Below are 14,836 nucleotides of genomic sequence, written 5' to 3'. Positions count from 1 at the left end.
CATACTAGCTGTTGGAAACAATTTAGCCTTTTAAAGCAGTGATTCATGAATCATGCAGCACCAGAGGACAGTGGTGGTTGGGAAGGGCACCAAAGAGTTCTGGAGAGGGCCTTTTATAGATGCCTACAGAGCATGGTAAAGAAAACCTTTGCTGGAAAGTCTCTAGGGAGAGGTTAATTAGTGGTTACATAATTAGGTTAATCTGAGAGGTTAAACTTGTCTTCAGTTAGGCATTAGTTGAGGGTTACACAGTACCCTGGAATACAACCATTAACCCTGAGTTGGGTCTTGGTTTGTTTACATAGGAATACAGAACTCCAGTCTAATGACCTCCCAAATGAATTACTACGACAGCCTCCAAGTGTAAAAAGCTGACTATCTTGTAATGCTCTAGACTCACTGTTCGAAGTGTTTTTATTTGGTTTGGTTTGATTGTTTTGAGACAGTGTACATACAGCCTTGGCTGGACTGTAGCTCAAAGAGCTCACGATCTGTGACTCATGAGTGCTGGGACTAAAGGTGTGCACCACCATGCCTGGCTGGTTGTTACTTTTCGTTTGCTTGCTTTTTGTTTTTCTAAACAGGGTTTCTCTGTGTAGCCCTAGCTGTCCTGGAACTCACTCTGAAGACCAGGCTGGCCTCAAGGTCACAGAGATCTACCTGCCTCTGCTTCTCAAGAGCTGAGATAAAAGGTGTGTGCCACTACCACCCAGCCTTTTTTATTTTTATTTTTATTTTTGTTTTTTAATGTATAGGTGTTTTGCCTACATGTTTATGTGCACACTACCTATGTGCCTGGTACCAAAGCAGGCCAGAAGAGGATATAGGAGCCCTTAGAACTGGAGTTACAAAGTGTTATGAGCTGCTGTGTAGTGTTAGGGTCCTGGAGAAGTCCCACAAAAGACCACCATCCACTTATGCAATCAGCAAGAGTGTTTATTATACCACCATGCATATGGGGTCGTTCACCTATACAAAATGGCGACCAGGTGGGCGGTGGTGGCGGTGGTGGCGGCAGCGCACACCTTTAATCCCAGCACTCGGGAGGCAGAGGCAGGCAGATCTCTGTGAGTTCGAGGCCACCCTGGGCTACAGAGTGAGTTCCAGGAAAGGCCCAAAGCTGCAGAGAAACCTTGTCTCGAAGAACAAAACAAAACAAACAAAAAACCAGAAAAACCAAAACGGTGACCTCATTGAGAGGGACATACAGGCTCCTTTTAGGCACAGCTAAGGGAGTTCCTAGGGCAGTTAGGTCATTTTATCTAAGATTGGCTTAGGGGAGTGGCAATTATGTTAGTACATTCCTAATTGGCTAAGGCTAACAAGGCCTGGCTAATGCTATAGCTTTTCCATTTTTTGGCAGGTCTGTAGAGAGCCACAGAGGTTTTCTAGTGAGAACTTACTCAGGGTCTGAGAATCTGAGCTTGCTTAACCAATAAGACTGCATAAGGGGATGATTTGACCATGGGCCTGGTTACCAGGTATTTGAAGGGGTCTACACTTGGCTGTACTTTGATCTAGCAAGGGGGAAGTCTTTTGCCCTGCCCCTTGGCATTGTTATAAAAAACCCCATTTGAATAAATGGAAAGGGCTGTAGGGTATTGACCCAGGTCCTCCCGAAGCTCTCCTGTGTTTCTGTCTTTCTTCTCTTTGCTATCTTTCTATCTAATATTTTCTTATCCCTCTCTCCTCCTCATAAGAACCTTGAAAAGGTAGGAGCTGGCCTCTCACACAGGCCTGGACAAGTCCCAGGCTTTGTCCTTATTTTGTTATTACCTTGAGCTGCTGTGGGGTTGTGGGGGGCTGGCTCAGGCCTAGTATACCTTTGTGGGAGCGGGTGCATTAAAGATTGATTGTCCTTTGTTTGTGGCTTCCTCAGAAAGGACCTGCTCAGTTTCAAGAAGTAGGGATCGAGGCCTAAATCTTAACTGAGTTATTTGAAGCCTATGATGATACTTGCCTGGCCTTCTCATGTAGGTCCTGGGATCAAACCCTGGTCCTCTGGAAAATTAGCCAGGGCTCTTAACTATTGAGCCATCCCTCTTGCCCTGATATTTTCTTCTTTTTAATTCAAATATAATTCCAACTTATAAAAAATGGACTTGACTTGCAAAGGCATCTGCTATGTGAGACACTCATTCTCAGGTCACTTGACTCTGCTTTCAACGGAATGTTGTTGGTTCTCACCTGGTTCTAGCAACCGCCGAGTCTGCAGAATTTTACAGCCAGCAGGGTTACGTTGCTTTGGGCACATCACTGTTTGTTTGAAGTGGTTAGAAACCAGAGTGCCTCTAAGCTGATTATGCAGGGCGGAAAGGCCGCCTCACGTTTGAAGCACTCCTGGTTCTTGACAGCTCACTTTGTATTTTGTCCCCAGGCTTTACTTCAGAGCCCGTCCTTATTCTCAGAGAGAAAGAGAAAAAAAAAAAAAAAAAAAAAAAAAAAGCATGCAAAACTTTGTGCAAGAGTCTACGGCGGCTCATTGTAGCCAACTGAGATTCTGTGTTGGTCCCGTCACGTGACAAAAGACCCCGTAATCAGCTTTTGAGAAGACACTTTAAGAGGGCCGTCCGTGGTGTTTAGTCCCACCACACTGCTCTGGCAACAGTGCCTCAAGGTGAGAGTCTGTGGTTAGGAAGCCTGTCTTCATGTCCCAGAAGTAAGAGAGGAAGGGGCAGGAATTCCAATATTTCAAGGGCACAGCCCAAGACCTGACTTCCCTCTGCCTAATAGTTCTAATAGTTCTACCATCTCCCTGTAGAGCCACAGGCTGGAGACTAAGCCTCCAACCCCCCTGCCTTCAGGGAACATTCCAGAGCGAACTATAATGGCTCCTGTTTCATATGGTGCAAGAAGGAAAAAAATGAATTAATACTAATCATACAAATTCAAGAATATATGAAAGCCTCGCCATGGTCTCTTCCCCTATGCACCTTCCAGGGTTCATAAATCCTATGCCTTGCTCTGCTCTGCTCAGTCCTGAGACTGTTCCCCTCCTCAGTCCTCACGGCCTCAGATTTCTGTGCTTTTCCTAACATTAGAAGGAAGTGCAGCTTCACGAAGTAATGGGATCCTGTGGGAAATGCAAGCACTGCTCTGTAAGGTAGCAGGAAGCACTTAGGGGAGGCAGACAGCAAGGAGAACCCACTGAGGAGCTGACAGGGACACACACACACACAGACACACAGACACACACAGGACACGCAACAACTGGACGGATGGGGCAGGCCATATGGATCTGAGGGGCATCCACTTAGACAAAGACAGGGAACCCCCTGAGGGCTCTCTCCCAGGGAACAGCTTCTGCCTTTGGGATCCACCTTTTGAAGTTGAGATGATCTGAGCTGGCAATTTAGCTCACTTCCATGATTGTGTCCTCTTTCCTCCCCTACCCCAGGCTACCTCGGAAGGTATGACGTAGGAGGGAGGAATGGCCCTGCCTTTTCAGTCCCCCAGCAGACTACAAAGGGGACTCCAGAACAACAAGAGGCAAATAGGGAGACATGCCCCAAGCCCCCCAGTATTGCTAAGCAGGGACAATGAGTGGGGGGCCTTAACTTGATTGGTGGACGGTGAGTGGAGGGGAGGAGCGCGCCCTTTGAAGACTCACACTCATGAACATCAGGATGTACTCCTGAAATTCTGGAGAGATTTTTTTAAAAAAAAATTTTAAAAAGAGAGGCTGGGTAGATGGTTCCCTGACAGACAGGAATAAGGCCTTAGGTTTGGTCCTCAGCCAAAGACGTGCATACACAATGCATGTTGGGAGGGGCTCATTTTATGTATTGGAGAGATGAGAGTCTATTTATTTTTAAACTACGTACACACAAGTACAATTTTACAAAACATAAATATGGATCTGGGTGTGGTGGCGCACACCTATACTGTCTGAGCATCCATGGCTTGGGAATGGTTGTGCATTGGAAGCTGACCTGGACCTATGGAGCAAGGATCCTGTCTCATTCCCCCCACCAAATATGGAAAGTGTAAGTGGATTTCTGTTGAATTTACTTTACTGTGACTTGCAGTTTTCCTTAATATGCTACAGTTTTTATGCCTGAACATGTGGGTCTGTCTTGATCTTCCAAATGCATACTGTATCTCCACAATTAGAATGCTGCACAAGTGGGTGGTTTAGGGCTAGGTCCAGGGACCCAGTGTACAGCAGGAGGCGCCGGAAGACAGTGCTGAGATCAGCACTGGCTGCGACTTGTCGGCATCTGCCTTCTGAAAGCCCCTTTGCCCATAACCGCCCTGCCCTGGGGTGTAGCTTCGCATCACTTGACACCAACCTCTAATCTCTGGGAAAGGAGAATGTGAGCTGCTGTGGGGAATCCCCAAATTCCATCACTTTAAAAAGGCTTCCATGCCGTTCTCAATCCCATCAAACCTTCAAAGTCATTTTAAGTCATGTTAAGTCCCATTCCTCTGCTGGGCACGGTCATTCGTGCCTGCCATCCCAATGCACTCAGGAATTTCCGTTCATGGGAAGACTGCCACAGGTTCTGGGCCAATCTAGGCTCCATAGGCCAGCAGGGGGCTATAATATGAGGCTCTGTGTACCCCAAATAAGTGAGTCAACCAGCTCTCTTCCTCTTCCCTTTTATTTCTTGTACTTGTAAGGAATCAAAGAAAAACTTCAAATGTGTAGAATGTCAACCCATCCAATTGGGTTCTTTTCTATGTATTGCCAAGAAAGAAGTTCCCAGCAGCAAATCTGTAGAGATGATCTTCATGGAAAGGGGGAAAAGGTATCATATCAAGTGCCGCTACTCACCAATACTTTACTGTTTGTTCTCGGGTCTCACTAGGTAGCTCCAGCTGTCCTGTAACTCACTGTAGACCAGGCTGACCTCGAACTCAGAGATCTACCTGCCTCTGCATCCCAAATCTTGAGATTAAAGGTGTGCACTACCACAGCCTGGCACAAATACATTTCAATCTAACCTTTTCTCCTTTAAAGAAAATTTTAGCAGTATTATACATGTAAATATTTTTAGATAATTTTTGAGATTATACATTTACATCATTTCCCTTTCCTTTTCCATCCTCCAAACCCTCCCATGTAACCCCCCATAAATTATTTTTAAAATAGAAGTAGAGCAGAATTTTTGATGAAACACTATCTCCCAAATCCTTCTCCCCACGAAACCCTCCGGAAAGATAAGGCATCTTGGCTTCTTCTTTCTTGGCAGTCAACTCACGAATCTAACACCATATTGTCATTTTTAAATGGGGTAGACATTATAACTTCTTGCTCTAAAAGATGGTTTAGCTCACACAACTGCCCTTTTCCTCTTTAGAAAAGTTATTTTCAGCTCTTTCTTTGTGGTCTGAAATAACACTCCGATTCCAGACTTCCAGCTTATGATTCATCAACTTGAACTCTATTTCTTGGCTCTGCAGGCTGTAGGTTCTTCTTCAGCTCTCTAGACCCCAGTGTGTATACGATGACTTTTCTTTTCTTTTCTTTTTTTTTTTTTAAACACAGGGTCTCACTCTTTAGCTCTGGCTGGCCTGGAACTTTCTATGTAGACCAGGGCAACCTTGAATTCACAGAGATCCACCTGCCTCTGCCCCTTAGGTACTGGGATTAAAGGCATTCCCAGCCATATATTATGATTTTCAAAGTTGAAAACTCAATGGTGTACACATTATTATAATTTTAAAAATTTTATATAAAATTAAAGCCGGGTGGTGGTGGCACACGCCTTTAATGCCAGCACTCGGGAGGCAGAGCCAGGCAGATCTCTGTCAGTTCGAGGACAGCCTGGGCTACCAAGTGAGTTCCAGGAAAGGCGCAAAGCTACACAGAGAAACCCTGTCTCGAAAAACCAAAAAAAATAAATAAATAAAAAATAAAAAATTGTTTTAAAGATTTATTTATTATGTATACAGTGTTCTGTCTGCATGTATGCCTGCACACTAGAAGAGGGCACCAGATGTCATTATAGATGGTTGTGAGCCACCATATGGTTGCTGGGAATTGAACTCAGGACCTCTGGAAGAGCAACCAGTGCTCTTAACTGCTGAGCCATCTCTCCAGCCCTAAAAAATACATATTTTTAAAACTATGCTTAGATTTGGCTTCCTTCCTTCCTTTCTTTCTTCCTTTCTTTCTTTCTTTCTTTTTTTTTTTTTTAACATTTTTTCTAGTGTGTGTGTCTGTGTGTGTTCACACCATGGTGTTAGTGTGGAGGTCACAGGACAACTTATAGGAATTCTCTTTTCCACCATGTAGGTCCCAGGCGCTCAAGTTTGTAAGGCTTGGAGCCAGGTGCCTTTACCTACTCAATCTCCTCACAAGCTCCACATTCTGTTTCTTTTCTTCCTTCCTTCCTTCCTTCCTTCCTTTCTTTCTTTCTTTCTTTCTTTCTTTCTTTCTTTCTTTCTTTCTTGTTTTTTCGACACAGGATTTCTCTATGTAGCACTGGCTCTCCTGTCTATTTCTTCTTCTATTATCTTTCTTACATGATTATTATCAGCATTTCATTATCAATAGAAAGGAATGCTAAAAGTATGAATGAAATCAATTTTAAAAATTAAAAAAAAACCCTGCCGAGATTCTCTTTTCTAATATATAATCTATTGTTAATCATGTTATATTCAAAATCAGTGCTTCTCAACTTGTGGGCTGCAACCCCTTTGGGGTCACACATCATATATCCTGCATATCAGATATTTACATTATGTTTCATAACAGTAGCAAAATTACAAAGTAGCAACAAAATAGTTGTATGGTTAGGGGTCACCACACATGAGGAACTGTATTAAAGGGTGTCAGCCAGTGCTCTAGATCATTTCATGTGTGAACCATGACTACCCCGTGTAGATGAATTTCTTTTTTTTTTTTTTTTTTTTTTTTTTTTGGTTTTTCGAGACAGGGTTTCTCTGTGTAGCTTTGCGCCTTTTCCTGGAACTCACTTGGTAGCCCAGGCTGGCCTCGAACTCACAGAGATCCGCCTGGCTCTGCCTCCCGAGTGCTGGGATTAAAGGCGTGCGCCACCACCGCCCGGCTTAGATGAATTTCTAAATGGTCTTATTAAATAAAAAACACGGAGCCAGATATAGGAGTGAAAGCCTTAGAGAGATCAGGGAAATAGGGAAAGCCACCAGCCAACCTTACCTCACCAACTCCACAGCTTCCAAATGCCGCGACTTCCTGTCTACCCACGCACATATGCCTTGTGTTCTGCCATCTGATTTGCTCTCTCCGTTCAGCTACATCATTTTCTCTTCCTGCCCAGCTCTGTCACTTCCTGTCTGTCTGTACAGACCTCCAGACCTCCGTGGTTAACTAGTGTTGGAATTTAAGGCGTGTGCCACCACAGTCCTGTATAACTGTCTGTGTTTCCTGGATTCCAGGTGCCTTTCTTGTTCCCGACAACCAGGCAGACAACGTGCCTTCTCTCCAGTAGACTTGTGGGTCACATCAGTTCCTTTCAGCATCACATGTATTTTCTCTCAGCTGCCCCACACCACACATTACATTAAAATATGTATTTTTAAGAACTTCCTAAAAAGGGATATAATAGGACATATTCTTTCTATGTTTTATGTGTGTCTATATGTTCATGTGTGTGTGTGTATTCATGTGTGTGTCTAAATGTTCATGTGTGTGCACATGTATTTGTGTGTGTACTTGAGTGTGGAGGCCAGGGTTTGAAGCTTCAGTAGCTTTCTACTTTATTATTATTTTTTTTACATTTAATTATTGTGTGTCTATATGTGTGCATGTGTATATGTGGGGTGTGTGTGTGTGTGTGTGTGTGTATGTGTGTGTTTGAATGTGATCAATAGCACACTTTTGGAAGTCAGAGGTCACCTTTTGATTTAATTCTCTCCTTCTACCATGTGGGTTCTGGGGATTGAACTCAGATCATCAGGCTTGGTAGCAAGCCCCTTTATCCCTGAGCCATCTTGTTGGCCTTCCACTGTATTTTTTGAGATGGGGTCTTTCACTAAACCTGATTTGGATAGACCTGCTAGCCAGCAAGCTCCAGAGACCCTCCGGTCCCTAACACTGGGATTACATGTGCAGACTTCGGCATCTGGCTTTTTTCTGTGGGTACCACAGATCTTCATGCTGTCAGGACAAACACTTAATGGACGGAGCCACTTCCTAGCTCCTCTGACTTCTTACATGTGTGCGACACCTTTATTTTACTTCCTCCTCCTTATGTTTACTCCTTGGTTGTAGTGGGCATTTTAAGTGGCAAGCATTTTGCATGTATGAACCAGCATCCTTATTTAACCTCCTTAGGATTTCCCTCTTTCCTGCCTACCTGGGGCTCCTTACCTGTTCACATTTATACTCTGAGCAGTTGGGAGTGAGAAAGGACATGGGTTACAAGATGGCAGCAGAATCAATTTTCTAGAAGGTTCTGTGAGAAGGAAGTCCCAAGCCAAGTGTGCTAGAGGCCTTGCGGTCTGGAGGGCACGGCTTATTTCTGTACGTTACCAGGTTCTACAGATTATAAAGTGAGAAGCTTATTAGTGCACACAAGTCCCCAGAAACTGCTAGATACCAGGAACAGGACTGGTGTAGTTCAGCAGTGGCGCTACACGTGGTACCACTTCTCTAGTATGCATAGGTCTAAGGTTTAACAGCCAGCATGACAAAATAATGTATAAATGTGTCTCATGTTTGATGAGGAGGTAAATTTTACTCAACTGCAAGATAAATGGAATGAAGCTGGGCATGGTGATGCATGCCTTCAATCCCAGCACTCGGGAGGCAGAAGCAAGAGGATCTCTGAGTTCGAGGCCAGCCTGGTCTACAAAGCTTGAGCTGCTTGTTGTGGGTGCTACTGAACCCAAGCTCACCTCCTCCTTTGAAAGCAGCAAGTGCTTTTAACTTCTGAGCTCTTTCTCCAGCCCCAGATTTACTGAGAATTTCATTCTCAATACATCTGTTCACTTTTTTTCCTAAAAAAGTTCAGTTTCCATGTTGAGTTTCATCTGTCATTGATTTTCTCATCAAAACAGCCAAGTTTCTTCTCCATATCCCGCACTGATTTTCTTACTTCGTTCATTTACTGACTTGATCCTCTTTGAGTCATTGGTAATGTTTCCAAGTAGATTTTTGAATTCTTTGTCTAGCATTTCAATCATTTTAGTTTCTTTGGATTTAGTAATGGAAGAGTCGTGCTCTTTGGAGGAGCCATATTGTCTTGATTTCGTGTGTGTTGCTGTGCAGTGATTTGCATATCTTTTGGTGTGACTATCTCTCAGTTTTGTTTGGAGATCTCAGTGCACAGCTTTCTCTTGACAGCACGATTCCCATTACAGATCAGCTAGTAGAAATCACTGTACCGGCCGGGCGGCGGTGGTGCATGCTTTTAATCCCAACAGTCAGGAGGGAGAGCCAGGCGGATCTCTGTGAGTTCGAGGCCAGCATGGTCTACAGAGCGAGATCCAGGACAGGCACCAAAACTACACAGAGAAACCCTGTCTCAAAAAAACAAAAAACAAAACAAAACAAAAAAAAACTCAAAAAATAAATCACTGTACCGACTACGAAACCAACACACAGATATAATAATATATCCTGATTAGTGCTAATTGCCATAGCACAATGACATAGCCTACGGCAACAATATAGAGAAGCTATGAAGTTAAATATTACATAGGATAAATTAATAATAGTAATTGGTGTAAAGAATGTGATAGGTAAAGTATAAAAGAAAAACAAGATTAAATGAAAGAACTACAAAGAATGGAGGAAAAAGTTATAAAGGTCAAAGAAGAGCAGGAGGTAAAAATAAATCTCGGCCGGGCGGTGGTGGCGCATGCCTTTAATGCCAGCACTTGGGAGGCAGAGCCAGGAGGATCTCTGTGAGTTCGAGGCCAGCCTGGGCTACCAAGTGAGTTCCAGGAAAAGGCACAAAGATACACAGAGAAACCCTGTCTCGAAAAACCAAAAAAAAAAAAAAAAAAGAAAAAAAAAAAGAAATCTGGTTGTGCAATAAAGCAAAAAACAGGAATAAACAAAGTTAGGCAAATGTAAGAGACTAGAAAATTAAAGTCAAAATATTACTAAAATATAGTAAAAGGGGAGACGGGAAAATACAAAGGGCAAAACTAAGGAACAAAAACAAAGTATCAGAAAAATAAATTTCCCAGCAGTGCCCCCCCCCCCCCCCAGTGGTGTAGTCTGACAGATGGGCAGGGTGGTCTGGCAACCTTGGAGTCTTTCTTTCCCAACACACACACACAACATTCATAGCCTTGGTCCTGTAAATAATGAATAGTGTTTGATCCAAATTATTAAAATAAGTGTCTTAGGGGAGATAAAACGTGTGTTTGCATGTACATGCCATGAGTATGAGGAGGTGGAGGGGCTGGATGAGAGAGGGGAGGCTTCCTACATATTTCATGTGACTAAATCAATTGGTAGGTAAAGCGTCAGTAACTGGGAGGGAGATGAAGTTTGATCTTAAAGTGATCGTACATTAGCCACAGATCATGGATGCTGATGGAGGTTATGAGACTTCTGGATCAGGACTAACTACTTTTTCCTCGTAGAGCAGGGGTCACCTAAGATCATCGGAAAACACAGATCTTTACATTAGATTCACAACAGTAGCAAAATTAGAGTTATGAAGCAGCAACAGAAGTAATTTTAGGGTTGGGGGTCCCCACAGCATGAGGAACTGTATTAGAGGGTCGCAGCATTAGGAAGGTGGAGAACCGCTGGTGTAGAGCAGCAAGCACTATGAGCTTAGTGTTCACCTTGACTCCCTTCATCCTCAGTCCCTCGGCTGTGATGCCAGTCAGTTCAGGTGGATGTTGCACAGGCAAAAGGTCTGCATCATAGCTGAAGAATGTTTGCACCAGAAAACCCCAGTCTCTGCGCTGGACCTCAGAGGTGTGATGTTTGCCTAGTGAGTGTAAGGCCCTGGCTTCCACCTCTAGCACTGAAAAAGTAACAAAACCAATCTTTTTATAACGGGCTGCAAACAAACCCACCTAACGTATGTCCTAGAACACACTGTATTTTTTGTTTGACATTAAACTGGGTTCTCGCCCTGAATTCTCATCTGTTTAGCTTTTCCCTGGGAGGAGTCAAAATGGTTCCTACATTGGCAGACCTCAAATACTTACTTCATCGTATCAGAAAAGAGAGAAAGCTTCAGTTTAGTTGAAGCCTCAGTCTGTCTTTGTGGGTTCGTTGGTCCTGGTTTGGTCATGATGCCTATTTCTAAAACAGTTACTGGAGGAGATGGTTACGTGGGGCCACTTAAGTGGGAGGAAAAAATGCCGAGATACAGCCAATAAATATGTTCTATATTTGTACCTCCATTAGCACACATAAACGGTGTGTATAGATTATTCATGCATTGGCTCACCCACGTTGGCTCACATAAACACAGCACTTAAGGATCTGCACAAACAACGGCTTGGAAGGGCGTCAGTCTACACGGACAGCTCTTGCTTTTCTGTGTCCTTCACCTCTCTGCTTTCGGCCTCATTCACTTCCACGGTGAATGATGACAGGCCACGTGATCTTACAGTAACTATAACCACCAGTAATTACTCAGTAAAAACGCCTCTTCCTCGCTCCACTCCTCTGCATTCATGTATCACCTTCAAGAGAGGGCTCCACAAAGCCCTGCCCCAGGTCAGTGCCTATCCCTTGGCCCAACCAGCACGGCCGGCGGAAAGGAGTATTTTAATTAGCGTACTTTCACAAGGCCATCTCTTCATGGAGGCTATTTCACTGCTACAGGGGCTCTTGGAAGGTTCCTCTGGAACCTCAGTGTTCCACTGAGGGGGACTGTTTTGTACAAGGGATAGGGAAAAGATGGCTTGGGAGCACTGTACATGATGGAGCACAGAGATCAACTTTAATAGGTAATGTGGCTCTTGGGGAAGTGATCGTGAAGAATCATCCACTAGAAATCCTATTTCCCTTCTTTCTGCCAATATCATAAAACCAGAAGACTTCAAAAGACGGCTGCTTTTCACGGTTCGGTATGCACCAGCGAATACTCTTTCCAGCCTTCCTGAGGGTCTTCTGGAGGACACTCAGCTGATTCTATTTGCGAGCCGAACAAGATGCTGTGCGGCTTTAACTCGGGCGTTGATTGCTAAGTGCTGAGGGTGGGAGACAGCGGTACCGCCGCCGCCAACCAACACAGACTTCAGGGATCCTGCGGACTGCCCCGCACAGGCCCCACAGGCTTCCTTTCTCCAATCCCTCGGTCGGAATTCTCCAAACGAAGATTCCCCACCCAGAGAAGGCCAGCAAGGTGCTCCGCCCAGAGGCGGGCTGAGCCGGCAGCCCAGGCTGGTTGAACTGGTTGGAACCACCAAAGTACGCAGACGCGGGAAAAAAAAAAAAGTGTCACTTTAGGTAGCTGAGGACACCAGGCTAGAGCTTGAGGAGGAAAGCGCTTTCTTTCCTGCAGAGCACTGCAGGGCTTCCAAACTGTGTTTTCGCCGGGATTCGCTCCGGTAGGTACAGGGTTCCACTCCGTCCCCAGGACAATGCGCAGGCGCCGGCGGAGCCTTAGCGTTTGGCACGTCCTCTCGCGGGTTCCCTGTCTCCCCAGCGAGTTCCAGCCCCGGGAGGCGTGGTGCTTTCTGGGTGTTGTAGTTTACGTCCGAGGCACGGGCCTCAGGCAGCGGGGTGTCGGGGTTCCTAGAACTACCACTCCCGGCGTGCCCCGCGCGAGGGCACGGGGCGTTAGCCCAGGACGGTCTTAGCCGTCGGAGTCAAGAATCCGAGGACCCGGGAAGCCGGCTGCGGCGGGAGGAGGGAGTGCGCGTGCGCGCTGGGCCGGCCCGTCCTGTTCTGTCCCAATCATTGTAAACAGGCGGAGGCTGGGCGGGGTGGGAATGGGGCTCCCGCGGCCGGCCAGGGGGGCAGCGCAGGAGGCGGCGGTCGTGGCGGCTGCGTGAGTGCGAGGAGGCGGCGGCTGCTGCAGCGGAGCCGACGGTCGCCGGGCGGCAGGCACTGGTCAGTGGCGGGGAGCGGTCGCTTGCGGGGGTCGCGGCGCTGCGGCGCGGTGCCCGTGCGAGCCGTCTCGCGCGCCGGGCCTCGCGCCCGCGCCTGTCAGGCAGCCTGCTGGGCTTGGGATCCTGGGCTCGGAATTGGAGTTGGGGGTGGGGGGCGTGGCTGCCGCTCCTTATGTTCTCGGGGCAGGCTTCACCCCCCCCCACCCCCCCACCCCACCCCCGCAAGCTTGCTCTTTGGGGGTGGGTGGGTCACGCCGCCTGCCCGACAGGCCTCCCTGGGTGCTCCCGGGTGTGTCCTGTTGCTGCTCTTGGAGCCAGGGGCGAGCTGGGAACCCAGCGGTTTCTTCCAGGAGCTTCCAGGCCGCGGGGCATCTCTGCCGGCCACACCTGGCCGGAGCTGCGCCGGGGGACTGGCCTTCCGGTGTGTGAGTCGCACCTGGCATGCCCACCTGTCCCCCGTGCTTGCGGGGTGGAGTCGGGGAACAGCTCCTGCTGTTGCCCGGGGCTGGTGTTGGGGGCAGGGGGCGCTCCTGGTTGCAGAGGTCCTTGCTTCAGTTTCAGTGGCCATGGACGGCCAGGTCTGGAGTTCAAGAACTCCATGCTCAACGCATTTTCAAGTGTTTTTGGGCCACGGTGGTGTTCTTGATCGAGGCCAGCTTTCTTTTTCGTCTTTTACAATATGTCGTTGGGAAACAGGTTTGACAAAATTTTCCACTTCCCAGTCTTCTGAAGTAGTAGTGCTGGTTCAAGTTTGTAGAGTATTTCAAGCGTTCTTCTGGAGAGGGCAGCATGCGTACCCTAAGGTTGAGTATGGTTCTTGAAGATCACTGACGTTTCCGTGGGAGGTCTGTGCTCGTGACAGAAGGGCTACCATGTGGGCATTGAGGTGCTGCGCTGCCCAGCCTCAGTGGTTTTCATGGAATGGGTGTGGGCCAACGCTGTGGTGCTTTGGGTAGCCTTCCATCATACTTGGGAGTTATTCACAAAATATTGAAGTGATGATAAGGAATAGGCCCATATTTGGCTTGGTGTTCAGGTTGCCAGCACGTGTAAAGGAAGAAACAAGACCGCGAATGAAAAAGGTCACATCACTTTCTCTAGTAGGGATTACCTTGGTGATGTCAAGATCCTGAGTATCTTTCCCGAAATGAGTAATTGTCGTCAGCGGTGTTGGCTTTAATAGGCATTGGGAGTCAGTACAGTGGTTCCCACTTCTCAGTGTCTCAGAGATCCAAGAGAGATAGATTGGTTTAATAGTAGCCACTGTTAAATAATTTTTTAAACAAAGTATCTAGACACAAGGTAAGGTAACTGAATTTGATGTCTTTACAAAAGGTGGCTTCTCATAGTAAAATTTACAGAGACCATTTTTTTTTCATAATTTAGAAAGAAGTGGTATTTTAAAAAGTGTGCATTGGGACCAGGGTTCAGTTCCCAGTACCCACATCAGGCCATTCCCAACTGCCTGTAAGTCCAGTTCCCAGGGAAATCCAGCAACTCTGGTCTCCACAGGTAATTGCACACGTTCCCCGGGACTAAAAATAATAAAAATTTAAAGCAAATGTTAACTTTATTTTGTGCAGTTAATTTGCACAGTCCATTGCTTGGCAAGAAGAGATTAGTTCAGAACATTGTCCCAAAGTGTGTTCTGTTGTTTTTTTCTTTATTGGGGAGAGGTTCAGGATCTCACTGTGTAACTCTGGTTGTCCCCCAGAACCTTCCTAAGACCAGGCTGTCCTAGAACTCACAGAGATCTTCCTGCTTCTGGCTTCTGAGTGCTGGGATTAAAGGCGTGTGCTACCATGTCTAGCTATTCTTTTCTTTCAAAAAGAAAACCCCTGATAGAATGTATGCTCGTATATGTGAGACAGAA

General features: G+C 46.2%; 1 protein-coding gene across 1 annotated transcript in view; it reads left to right on the top strand.

Moving 5' to 3' along the window:
* Positions 1-12,827: 12,827 nt before the first annotated feature.
* Positions 12,828-14,836, top strand: part of Ralbp1 (ralA binding protein 1) — a 45,007-nt gene continuing 42,998 nt past the window's right edge. Inside the window, exon 1 of the mRNA XM_059278189.1 lies at positions 12,828-12,964. The gene's annotated coding sequence lies outside the window, so the exon portion shown is untranslated. The remainder of the gene's footprint in view (positions 12,965-14,836) is intronic.

The sequence above is a fragment of the Peromyscus eremicus genome, chromosome 13 (genome assembly GCF_949786415.1).
Source record: "Peromyscus eremicus chromosome 13, PerEre_H2_v1, whole genome shotgun sequence".
Lineage (NCBI taxonomy): Eukaryota > Metazoa > Chordata > Mammalia > Rodentia > Cricetidae > Peromyscus > Peromyscus eremicus.
This window is presented reverse-complemented; position numbering and strand designations above follow the sequence as displayed.